The sequence below is a fragment of the Camelus dromedarius genome, chromosome 17, assembly GCF_036321535.1.
Source record: "Camelus dromedarius isolate mCamDro1 chromosome 17, mCamDro1.pat, whole genome shotgun sequence".
Taxonomy (NCBI): domain Eukaryota; kingdom Metazoa; phylum Chordata; class Mammalia; order Artiodactyla; family Camelidae; genus Camelus; species Camelus dromedarius.
Window position 1 is genome coordinate 12,538,864 of NC_087452.1, and position 13,919 is coordinate 12,552,782.

Sequence of the window (13,919 nt, forward strand, 5' to 3'; positions counted from 1 at the left end):
CATATAATAATTATAGGGAGAATATAAATGCCAGTAATACTACTTATATCAAGAAAAAGTGGAAACCTACTTCAGTATTTATTAAGATCTCAATTTTATACAAAAAAAGACTATTGAGTTAAGAGAATAAATAATACAAACGTAAACATTCAATTCCTTGCTTTCAAAAATACAAGAGTAAAGGGTATGGCATCACAGTGCTGGGCTGGGTTGGGAGAGATGGTGTGAGAACTGACACTGAGGGGTTTTGCCAGCTGACAAAGTGGAACAGAATGTTTGAAATAGATGGATTAGATTAGAACATCCACATAGAATTCATTTCTTTACCTGTCTCTAAGTAAAATCTTAGCAGTCCAGAGGGAGAAAATGCAGAAATTAAGCATCCTGATTTCTCACATTTATCCATGCGATACTTTCTTCCAGCAGGGGATCTTTGTTAAGAAAATGCCCTGAGAAGATTACTTATGTCCTGGGCTGAGTCAGACACTGATAGGATTTAGAATGGCCCAACCTGGAGGTTCTCAGAGAGGCATCTTACCACTATCTTTCAGTCTCCTCAAGTCATTTTGACAAGGAGGCGCCCTCTTTGCATGCAGAGTTTCACCTTTAGTTTGGCATCTCCAAAAATCTTATTCCCCAGAAGTAAAATGCATCTTAGTCAGGAGACTTGAATTTTAAAAGAAAAATCATGACTAGCAAACTTTGGGAATTCTGAAATCTAATCATTTCAGTGAAATAAACTAGTCAGGCCATTCTATTACTGACAACTACTAAAGAGGAAAAAGGAACACAGAAAGAAGTGACACACGCCTCTATGCTTGTCCTTGAAGGGCAGCACACAGTCAGACTCAGAAAGAGTGAATTTCAATATAGTAAGTGGGTGATGATAGCTGTTTAAAGAGAAAGGCAAGCTGAGTGATGTCTAAAAAAGTGCGACTAGATTGTGAAATAAAAGCAAAAAGCCAGGACTTTGAAGACTTTGTGGTGAAAGAGAAGCCCAAAACAGTAACATCTTTGAATTTCATGATTACTTCCCTCCTTTATCTTAATGTTAAGCAACAATAAGTTCCCACCTTGGCATTTTAGATAGTGACAAGGTTTTGGAGTCAGCTTGGCAGGGTGGCATTTTGCTAAGGTAGGATTATAAATAAGGTTGATGGGAGATAAGAAATCAAGGAACCGAGGAATCAGGTTATTGAATACTGAATGCTAAAAGTAGTGAAAGATGAAATTGCCAAGAATATGAGAGGAGTGTTCTTGTGAGATTAACAACAGACTGGGAGATAAAATCTTCACGGAATGATGGAGTGATCTGGGGTGAGAACACAATGGTGACGTGGGTAGCATAGTCTAATGGCATGATCATAGTGACGGAGGCATTTTACCTGAGAGAGAGGAAGATCATCTGGAAGTGGCATTAAGAAGAAAGGAGGAGTCTATCCCTACTGACAGACTGAGTAACAAGAGGGCCTGTGAGAAAAGAGTCACCAGTTCTGAGGATACAAGAGAAGCGGCATCCTCCGATGACAGCCAAATTTCACTTGAAGCAACACAGTAAGGAAGGAATTCAGAGCAAAGGTTAAGTGTGTAAGGATTCGGATGACAACTATCTTTAGGTTTCATGATGTCCAGGGAAGAATTTCAGTAGTTGAGGAGGGTTGGGAGATGGGTTCAGAAATGGGAACAGGCAGAGTTTTGTATAGATGAGGGTTTTGGCAGTGAGAGGTGACCTTGGGACTCTGGGCTTATTACAGTGCCTTATGTGCACCATAGTGAGGGCCTAATATATCAGAGACGGTGATGTCAAGGCAACTACAAGTGCAAAGTGTGTGTTCCAGAGTGCGCTTGTGGGGGTCTTGCCAAGACACTCTTTCCACTTCTGCTGTCAGAATGTAGAGCCAGAGCCAGGTTTAGAATCCTGGCTCTGCCACACGCTTGCCGTGGTATTTTAAGCAAGCCCAGGAACTGCTTTTCCCAATGCTTGGCTTACTGGATAGATATTAACTTTTATTAATATTAATATTTGTATTAATAACAATGGTCAGGGCACTCAATCTGCTTGACTTGTCAAAAAGAAATGTCATAAATTTTGATGTTTGACTCAGCCAGATTTCATACCTTTTTAAATGAAAACACTAGAATTACTTTCTAAATGAATTCTGAGAGCAGTACAAAGACAAAAGCAGCCTTCCAGAAAGCTGAGAGGCAACTGGCAGGGGGCACAGTCCCATGTAATCAAATTACATTGATTACTTTTGCTTGAAGCTGATTAAATAATAAAAATAAACCCTTTGTGCTTGAAGGATAGAATCCTAGTAAGATAAATCCTAGTAGCGCTTATGGAGGGGGTTTCTGGAAGAATTAAACAAGGCTTATATAATCTCCATTCATAAAATAGAATTGACTTATGCAATATAACTCATTAATATGTATGTGAAAGTAGATCTCTTAACTGAAGTTTTCTCAAAAAGAGGGCAAAACACTCTGCAATTGACTTGTTAATTCAGGCCTGTGGATCTAGACTCTTCCTCATTTGCATTTTCTGGTGTCATGACTACAAATTTCTGACAGGGTACTATTATATGGGGTTAATGTGCAGACACATTTTTTTCGTGTTCTTTATTCCAGTGGAATTGAAATACTGTTTTTTAAAGTAAGTCTGTGGTTATATTTGAACAAATGCACAAATACAGAAAGTAGAATTTACTTTGCTCACTACTTCTACTGTGTTTGGCACCCAGTAGGAGCTCGATGAATAAGCATTATTTGAATGTGTAAATAAATATCTTGAATGGCCATCTTAGAGTTTGGAAATACAGGTTAACATTTGCTTTCCCCCTGGATTTGTGTAGACCATAGCAGAGCTTCCTTCTTGTGTCACCTTACGTTGACTCCTTTATGCTGCTGTTGGATTGTCTTTAGACACTAACGTAAGTCTTATTTTGAGACTTTATTTCCTATTCAGTCTGGTATTGAGGCCAGCAACATATGTGTCACCTAGAAGCTTGCTAAAAACATGACTCAGATCTTGTATTTAATAAGATCCCCAAGAGTTTTGTATGCACACTAACATTTGACAAGCACTAGTTGAATAATTAGGGAAGTAGGTTAAAATATCAGAATCTCTGGCATCGAATCTCACCTTCAGTATTTTCTAATATCTCTGGGCATATTTCTTCACTTCTCTGAAGTTAATTTTCCTCATCTATAAAACTGGGGTTGTAATAGTAACTTCTATGATACATGTGGTTTAAAGGATTAAACTAAATTTTTCTCTGTAGCTAGAAAGACCTGTTGAGAAGGTTTGTACTTCCTTTCAGGAACATGTATCGAAAGCATCAATTAAAGAGGATATACTCAGTATCATAAAACTTGAAATGCTTATGTGCCTCATTTCTATAAATTCCCATCACTCCCTTGCTCCTACAGGAATGGAGAAGGAGGTACTATAAATGTAACAAAGCCAGTTCAGGAACCAGAACAGTTTTCTTCCCAAAACGTCCATCTTGGACATATAGAAAGAGACACGGGCTCATGGATGCACACAGAAGAATATTCAAGGAAAACATTCTAACCTAGTTTTCTGAAACAGGTAGGCAGGACCTTTGGAGTAAGTGCTTGGTGAACTTTCCATCAAGAAAAGCCACAAAACATGTGAACAAGCAAGTATTGGATTCACCTGAAGTTTGAAAAAAAATTAGCAAGTCGTTTCTGTTACCTGTGCAGAGGACCTGTTGGTAGTGGTGTAATAGCTATAGCCAGATGCTGGTGAGATTTGCAAAAGCTAGTAGCACTGGCTACAGTAATAGTAAACTGGGTGCATCGCTTGGGAAGCCTCTTATATAATGTTGTGGAGGAGGCTTAAGGAGTACGTAGTAGATGTGAGCTATTATTTTTGAGATATGACATAAGAAGCCAGCATAAGAAATCCAGTGTTGTAAGCATTTGAGCAGGTTCGTGAAGGAGTGTCATCCACTCAGTCACCCACTTTGTTCCTGAGGATTCACAAGAGACACTTCCCTCAGGTTTTAGAGTCAGAGCAATTATGCTTACAGGAACAAATGGCATGTTTTTATGTCCTGAAAAATATGAACCCTTTTTTGTCTTGGCCACTAGAAAGCTCAGGTTTAGTTAATTGGACAGGATTTTATGATATGAATTCTTATTTCCTTTTAATTCTATTTGGGATTTTATTCTCCGTGAGTTTAGCTTACAAATAGAGCCTCATTTTTAATCCATATCATCTATTTTAATAATTCCCAGTTATTAAGACCTATTGTAAGACTGCCGTGATTAATAGAGTATGGCATTTGCACAAGATGGACAAATACACCAATGGAAGAGAGAGAGGGAGACTAAAAGCAGTCCCAAGCAGCGGGTATGCATACTTGATTACATTCAGAGATGGTACTGCAGAGCAGTGAAGCAAGGTCTGCATTTTTAATAAATTGGTTGGGTCACTTGGATCCCTATAGGAAAAAAATGTATACTGAACCCACCTTACATCATGCCAATAAATAAAGAAATAACTTCCAGGTTCATTGCAAATAGGAAAGACAAGACAGTAAATTATAGAAGATAATATAGGAGAATATCTTCATTTAATCAGGACAAGAAGACATTTGTTAAACTTTTTACAAAAAGTGTTATTATGTATAGGAAACAGTTGATAAATTGGACTATAGTAAATTCAAAAATTTCTATTTATCAAGAGACATGATTAAGAAAGTAAAAGGGCAAGTCACAAAGTAGGAAAAGCTATTTCCCTACATAAAAGCAACAGAGTGCTCCTATCTGGAGTCAATCACTAAGGAAAAGAAAGACAGCTCAATAGGAAAATGATGTTAAATGTTTTTTAAAGGAGGGGGGCATTTATAAGTAGCCGAGACACACATGAAAGATGCCCAAGTTCATTAGTTACCACGAAATGTAAATTAAACTCAAATGAGATACCCTTACGTATCCTCCCAAAATGCTTAAATTTTAAAAAGGCTGATAGCAAGTGTTGTCAAAAAAACATCGCTGGTAAGAGGATAAATTAATAACATCACTATAGGCAACAGTTAGTAATATATTTTAAAGTTGTAAATTCATACCCAAATGTCCTATAATTCTACTTCATGGTATATGCGACAGAAAAATGTATACATAAATGCACCAAAGATAGATACAGAAATATTGGTAACAACTATTAATCTCTGCCTCTAGAAGCATCCACATTTCCATTAAGAGCAGAAGTTGTTCATAAATTGTAGTATATTCATACAATAAAATATTATGTAGCAATGGGAATGAATGATCTACAACTACCCACAATGTGGATGAATCTCACAAATACTGTTGGCCAAAAAGCCAGACTCAAAGGAATATATAGTATGGTTTTAATCATGTAATATTCAAGAAAGCAATATTAATTATATATTTACAAGTCAAGATAGTGGAGAGGAAGGAGGAAGTCATAACTTGGTATACTTGGGTGGGAGGCGCTTCTAGGGTGTTGCCAATATTCTGTTTTCTGGACCTGGTTTAGTAATGCTTCACTAATCTATTTATGTTTTGTAATTTTCTGTATGTTTTTCACTTCTTGGAAAAGATTGTATAAATTAATACCTTAAAATATGATGAGTGTTTCCAGAGGTTGCCACCAAAACCTCTTTGTAATTTGAATTTACTTTTTAAACAATTGATTCTAATTTACTATTTTGGTAACATATTAATATATCCCAGAAAATATCTCGTCTAATTCTTCAGGACAAATATAAGAATTTTGCTGTAATTCCCGACCAAATTGATAAATCTCAAAATCATTTGTCAAATAGCATAAGAGTAATAAATAAGCATTTCAGCTTTGGGATTTTTTTCTCAATTTTACAAAACAGAAGTCCTCAGTTTTGATAGGATGAATACCTTACTTTCTTACATTTTCTTCTCTGACCCCAGCTCTTAGCCTGTGCAGCTTGAATGTGCAATTTTATTCAAATGGACCAAAAAGACTAGGTCCTGCTGAATGTGAGTAGACGTGGGGGGGTGAAAGAAGGCCTGCATTTTGAAAAAGTATCATTTCTGATAAGATACATAAATAGATGTCCAGCAGTGATGATGGGGAAAAAATGAGGCTAAAACATTGGATGATCTCCCCTGTTGATTTAAAAAAAATTAAATGTAATAGTGGCTTGCTATAATTCGACCATATAACTGCTCTGAGTCCATTTGTATAAGGCTTGAATCATTTTTTAAAAGCAAAGGTAAACTTTTCTCCTTTTAAAAGATACCCACTGATGGTTAAATTATTACTTTAGGATAAATTCAGAATATTAAATCCATTGCAACATTGTGTTGTGTTATTTCCAAGATGATCATGAAAAAACAATAATAATTTATCAACTTTCTTTTATTTAAGAAATTAAAGAAAAATATTTCTTTACCCAGTTTATTTAGCTACTTTTCTGATGTATGAAAAAAGATTAAAAGCCATCTATCATTTGCATTTATAATTAGATATGCATTACCCACTTAACACACACTTCACAATTATCAGAGCCTTTACAATTTACAAATGCATTTTTAAGTGTTATTTTTAAAACTCCTTCTCCTGAGTCTTAATTTATTTTTCAGATATAAATGCACTTTATCACTGTATCATCAGGATCATTTATACCTATTTTTACATTTCTTATATATGAAAAAAATTTAAAGATATTCTGAACTCATCAGTACCCATTAAGCTTTTTAAAATTTATTTCTAAATGTGAGGGTTTTGGTTTTTTTTTTTTATAATTGCTTGTACAGACCCTGGACAGGAGACAGAAATGAAAATACACACCACCTTCAAATACACAAATATCTTAGAAATCCTTCTCTAAAGAGTTGAAGACCTTTATATCATTTTGTTTACTTGGAGACCTTTTCTGTTGTGCTCTATGGCTTTTGGATTCATGTATATTCTTTTTTACTTCCTCTATCTACAAATAAATAGATATTTACAAATTATTTTGAGGTGGAGATGGAAGAAATTCTAGGTCTGTTGTAGGTTGGTGACCTTGGGCAAGTAATGTAGTTGCCCCAGTTTGAATTTCCTGAATTTCTCCATCTGTAAAACATGGTTTAGAACAGCTTACAGGAAAAGAAAATACAGTGATGTAAATGCCTACATATTTATAGCTCTTTCAAGTGATTTATTATTGCAGTTTAACATTCAGCCACCTAAAATCAACCCTGTGACACGGAGCAAGAATTCTTTAACCCCATTGTATAAGTGTGAGAAGTGAGGTTTGGCGCAGTCCTAAAGATGTGTACTGAGATTTTAATAATACTAGTAATATCCTTAATGTATCAGACTGATATTTTTAAGGGACAAGTATGTGGCATTTTCAATCTGTTCTATAAACAATTCAAAATCCTTAACATCATTGAAATTATTTCCATTAATCTTAAGCACTGAAGTCCCAAAGGTGGCCTATTAATAGTTGCATGACCAGACCTCTGCCACACTCTCCATAAACAACTCACAACAATGTATCAGGTGCCTTCACCCACTGCTCTACATGTAATAGTAAGTATTGGGGCCTTATAATAAACCTATATGAAGTAGGTACTATTGACACCTCCATTTTACACATGAATTCACACCTGTGCACATTGAGTGGGGAGTATTTTTCAAACATAGGCAGTTCATCTCTGGTGCCTCTGCCTACAAGCTTCATGATATGATGGATTTCTGCATGTTTCTTGGGCATCTCATAATTATCACCCAATCATTCCATTGTAGATTAAGCTTGGAAATAAAGAGCCTCCAAAATTTGGGTATACTTGGCTCCAAGTTATTTTTCAGCTGTGTCTGAGAAAACCAGTCATTTCTAAACTGTGGCCTTTCACATTCCATGTACCTCGCCTGGAGACTTGTTTGCATGTCATTTCCACTTGCTCTCCTGTTGACCTGAATGTTTGTCTCCAATCACATTCTGTGCCTGGAACACAGACTAACATTCCAAGGCTCAGTTCAAGCCCCACTACCATGGAAGGCTTCCCTTGACCTTTCTCCAATCCAGGCAAACTTGGCTACTTCCTCCTCTGGTCTCCCTTATAGGTTAAGTCTACCTCACACATCACCTGATGCTCTTTTTGAGAAGGTATAGTGGGCATTTGAATATTGACTCTGTCACTTATTGTATGTGTGAACTTATTGGGTGTGTAATGTTAATTATTTCTTCTCTGCCTTCAGTCTGCCGATCTGAAAACAGGGTAATAGTAATAGTTGGAGTTAATTTACATAAGGAGCCTAGAACAATGCCTGCTAGATAATACGTACCATGCAAATACCACCAACTTTTTTTTCTTCCTTTTTCTTTTAAATTGCATTCAAGGTTTCACCTGTCTGCTCTGAAGACAAGGAGTAGCTATTTCTTATCCATCATTTAATCTTTAGTCCTTAGCCCAGTGCTTGATGCATATAAATAAGGTGTTTTCTGGTTGCTTGGTGGATGAATAAATGAATGGCCATTTATTTATTCATCCAGTCTAGCTTCAGTCTAGCTAGGCTAGGAGGCTCCAGCAATAAAAAAACAAACTTACTTGAAATGGTATCTGTGATTAAATATTAAATAGTGCAGGATCGCCAAAGCCCTATTCGTAAGTAACTTTTATCCCAGTGTTTATCTATGCATTGGTAGAATTGTATATTATGAGTCTTCCAAGAAAATATATGTAGCTCAGTGAAAGCATAAGTTTCTTTCAAAACGACTATCTTTCTTTTCTCAAGGATGACATTTTAAACAGCGATGACAGATGCAGTTTTCTCTCACATAAGTACAGAGTAATTCATTAACATACATATGAAAGGAGGAAGTCTACATTCAACTTTTACCACCAGAGTCCTTGGGAAATAAAAGAAATTCAAAGTAGCTACAAGTGTAGCTTGTAAAAAGTCAAACTGGTTTTATCATTCAAAAATGCCAGAGTGATAACAGGCAGCTTTTGGTGACTGGACACCTGCTGACTTTGCTTTAGGGTTGAGATTGAGTCGGGGAAGAAAGGAAGAGCTCAAATTAGAATCTACCTGAGAATTTAGAATGACAGAATCCTACACAGAAGAACTGAAGGAGACTTTTTCAGTTAAATAATTCAAAACATACTTTTAATAAGTCCACAGAGATGACTGACTTGTCTGGATAGCATAGCTGGATTAAAGACAGATTTGATTTAGGAGGAGATTTTATGAGAGAGAGTTGTTTTCTTGTTTGTTTGTTTGTTTGTTTTGGGGGGGCACATTTCAAGATGGCTTCCTGGTGGGATGATTCAAGATGAGGCAGACTGTATCAGCCTGAGTCTAAAGTAAACTCCAAGGGTGCTTTTGAATTGCTGAACGTAAGGACAAAAGTTACAAACAAAAGCCATCAATTATCTAGAGGTATTTACCTACAGAGCCTCTCCCATGGACAGGTTAGGTTCTGAAAGGCTGTTTATAGTTCATTTGTTCTGAAGGTCAGAGAAGCACCGTACAATTGACTGCCAATCGGTAGGAAGCAGAGTTGTTGACACAATTTTATTTTGATGAATAGCTTGTTCTTACCTATGGAAATTCGTATGATTAGGGCTTCTGGACCTAATTTGTCTGTCAATAAGAAGACCAAATATCTTATATGAAATGTTTAGTGTCTTACTCTGAATTCTTTAGACGCAGAGCCTGATGCAGAGATTCAAGTATGTATGATTTAATGAGGAAGCACTCCTAGGGGGAAATGGGAGGCTGCAAACAGGATGGAGCAGGAGAAGGAGTAAGCAAGAACGGGTCTCAGCTGCTGTCCAGCTTCAGCCTGGTCACATGGGGATCTCTAGGTTATGAATTGAAGAACAGGGCAGCTGTAGTTACTCACAGCTGGGCCCACTGCCCATTAAGGGGGATGTGGAATGGGCACCAACAGAATCTACCATAAGGCTTAATGTAAAGGTTCTTGTCCTGTAAATATGGCTTATTATTTCAACAATTATTATGCCAATAGCAAATAAAAGAAATAAAGAAGATCTGCATGATTTGTGTGGGCAGTGTTTGAAAAGAACTGACTACCTTAACACAAAAGGCATGAATTTAGATACCAATTTTAGATTCTATACTCAAGGTACAACTGGTTCTCTAACGATGTACTTTAAAGAGATCCCAATCTCAGTGAGCCTTGGGCTTCTAATCTGTAAAATGAGAACAGCAATAGCATCTGTTGCCTGTAGTTGTTCGGTCGTTCAAAAAAGGTAATACATGTCAAATGCCTAAAAGTCCTGAACACAGGAAAACAAGGAACTGGTCTGGAGAAAGTTTTAAAATGTAAACTAGATTTTTCTGAGTAACTGCAGCAGTTTGAAATACGTAAATGTTTAGCCAACGTGTGGGAGGAAATGAATATATGAAAAGAAGGATTAGAGTTACCATTTCCCAAGTGCTGTGAGGGACCAGGAGCTTCATGTTTGTTATCTCAGTTAATCCTTGTCACTGTGCTATGATTCTCCCTGTACATGTCAGAGCAGAGGCTTACTGTTGTTAGAGATGGCCTAATTTCATACTACTGGATTGTCAGAGAGATAGAATTTGAGTTTAGATCTGTTCACATCAAAAATCTTAGCATTTAACTACTATTGTTACGATGTTAAGAAAGGTACAAAAGCTTTTCTAACAAAATAGGCAATGTTGAAAACTTATGAAGGTGTTGGTGAGAATTCAAATTAAGTTGAATTTTCTGTACAGAGAAACAGAAGAGATACTTAATAAGGACAACTTGCTCTTCTTTATTTTTAAATAATTATGATGGAGGAAAAAAATCCAACTGAACAATTACTTTTATTCCACTGAATTCTAATAATATCAATTTTTAAAACGTTGTGGTAAAATATGCATAATGTAAAATTTACCATTTAAACCATTTTTAAGTGTACAGTGTGGTAATATTAAGTACATTCCCATTGTTGTGTAGCCAACACCATCATCCATCTCCAGATTTTCTTAATCAACCCAAACTAAAACTCTGTACCCATTAAACAATAACTCCTCATTTTTCCCTCCACTTAGTCCATAGGAGCCACCATTCTACCTTCTATGAATTTGCCTATTCCAGTTAACTCATATGACAATAAGTATCCTTTTGTATGTAGCTTATTTCACTTAGCAAAATGTTTTCAAGTTTCATACATGTTGTAGCATGCATCAGAATTTAAAGTTTTTCCTATTTAAAGTTGAATAATATTCTATTGTATGTATATACTACATTTTGTTAATCCATTTATCTGTTGATAGGCATTTGAGTCCTTTCCAGCTTTTAGCTATTATATATAATGCCACCATTGGCATGGGTCTACAAACATCTGATGTTTGACTCCCTGCCTTTAATCCGCTGGGGCATGTACCTAGGGGTGGCATTGTTGTATCATGTGGTAATTCCACATTAAATTTTTTAAGGAGCTGCCCCGGTGCCTTCCACAGTAGCTGTACCATTTTACATTCCCACCAGCAGTACGCAGGAGTTCCAATTTTTCCACATCCTTGGCAGCACTTGTTATTATCTGCTTTTTATTTGTTTTTAATAATAGCCATCCTAATGAGTGTGAAGCAGGTTTTTGTGGGTTTTGATTTACATTTTCGTATGATTAGTGATGTTCAGAGTGTTTTCATAGGAAAAATCAAATTCTTGAATAGATGTTTCCCTTCTATTATGTTCTTTTTTTTCTTTCTGCCTCTATTCTCTGTCTCTCTGTCTTTCTATCTCTCTGCCTCTCTCCCTCCCTCTCTTTTGGAAGAGAAACTTCATTTCTGAGATAATGCAAAGATTTGCACGTGGATACAAATGTAATTTCTTTAGAAGAAATTTCAGAAAATCTATTTTACAAAATTAATATCCTGTATTCCTTAAATGAAATTGGAAGAAAAAATTTGTAAATGGAAGTGTCTGGACTATAAGTCATCAATACTTTTTGGATTCATCTTTAAGACCCTGTGCTCATTTGTACAAAAAGTAAGCCACTCAGAGTTGTGTAATAGTGGTGGCAAAGCTAGACCTGGTATTTTCAGCTTTTTAAAAGAAATTATTTACTACTTGTAATGAACAACTAACTTAAGATGACAGAAGTACTTATGAGAGACAGGAAATGGAGACCCTTAATAGGTAGTTAAGTGTGCTAGTTATGTTCAGCGTTGATTCAAGTCAACAGAGATAATTATATTCAAGTGAATCTCTCATGGACCCAACAGGAAACATTTCAGACATGATACCACTATAGGTGCTGAACAGAAGAGGCAGAATGATGTGGTTCTTTTTTTTTTTTTTTTTTTAAGTTTCAGACTTGGAAACTAAGATCCTTTAAGTCTACAGGAGAAAGATCAGTTAATGGATGTAGGCTATTCTACTTTCTGCATGAATAGTAATAGAAATGCTTTTAGGGACTCAACAGTCATACACCTTCAACCCCAAAAAAGGAAAATTTTATGAAGAGACAGAAAAGTTAGCAAGGACAGAATAATTGATTTTTCTCATTCATCCAAATGAAAGCATACAATTTCTTCTTCATTTAAGCTTTCCTCTTTTTTTAGCAAAGAGAAAATAAGTTTTAACTCGAACTTCTAGTTACACATATTTTTAAATCAAAAAAAGAAATGAGAAATAATAATGTAGGGAACTGAAAAGTATTTTTTGTTGTTAAATAAAAGGGGGAAACAAACAAGAGGAGGAAATGTATGACCATATAAAGTGCAGTGCATTAATTTTCATTGTAGTATTCAATTATTTTCAAGATTTGATAGAATCCATAGCTCTAGAGAAGCTCAAGGGCATATAGCAAATAAATGCATTGCATAGGTTTTCCTTTACCAGAAAGTCTAATTTATCTTTATGGAATCTGATCCAAATCATGTGTCTCTTTTAGGATCATGCCCTATCTAAGTAGGAGAAATAATTATTTTGGCAGAATCATTCAAAGTCTGTAACAATTGTTCACTTCTGTCACATAAGTTTCTCATCAGTATTTTACTCCCTGTTATTTTTCCAAGTGATGGTCTTAGCTGAAATGCCAAATTAAATATTGTGATTATCTTCAGCTGAGTTTCAAACAGCCATCGGCCTTTGTTCATATTCCATTTAGCTCTGTAAACATTTGCATTATCCTTCGATTTTTGCAGATATAAATACATTCAGATACAATGCTGGGGTGTATGTATACATGTGTGTATGTGTGTGCATACATGTGTATATATATACCTGAAATGTGTGTATATTTATGACAACATACATACACATGTGGTTGTATGTATATATTTCTGAATACGTACTATACACATATTCAGTAACAAGGCCACCCCTACAATGGTCAACTTAGGGGAACTGTGTGTTTCACAGGCCATCTTTGGAACACAAGATTTGCAACGAGAAACAGACCCAATTATTAATTTATATATCTACTGATGACAAAAGTAGTTCTAAAAGGTGGGCTTTGGACATGTATTTTATCTTTTAAATTTCAAAATAATTAGTTTGTCAAAGTAACAAAGCAGAGACCTTTTCAAGTGGGCCCAAAAGAGGAGCAGCTCACTCTTTAGCCCCCAATATGTCCTCTGAAGTGGGCATGGGTGAGGGACAGGGGGAGGAGGAGGTACAAAGGGAGACATTTAATGCTTCTACTTCATCCACATCAACAGATGTAATTACTTTCAAACAAGGCTTTCCCTGGATCCAATATGAAACATTTTAGTCCCTGGAAACACTATATAAAGGACATAAGAAGCAGTATGGCTATTGTTCATCTACTAATGTCCCCAAATGTCACCAAGGTAATTATTTGGATGACATTTATGTGACACAGCTGGACACTGTTCCAGTTAATATAAAGTCTGCCTTTGGCAACCACTTCATTTCCACCTACATCAGACTGCAGATGCATGATCACTT

At 36.0% G+C, this 13,919-nt stretch overlaps 1 protein-coding gene across 1 annotated transcript in view; it reads right to left on the bottom strand.

The window, feature by feature from the left end:
• The window catches only part of LOC105095302 (contactin-6), a 255,776-nt gene that overhangs the window by 131,759 nt on the left and 110,098 nt on the right, over nucleotides 1-13,919 (bottom strand). The gene's annotated exons all lie outside the window — the stretch shown is intronic.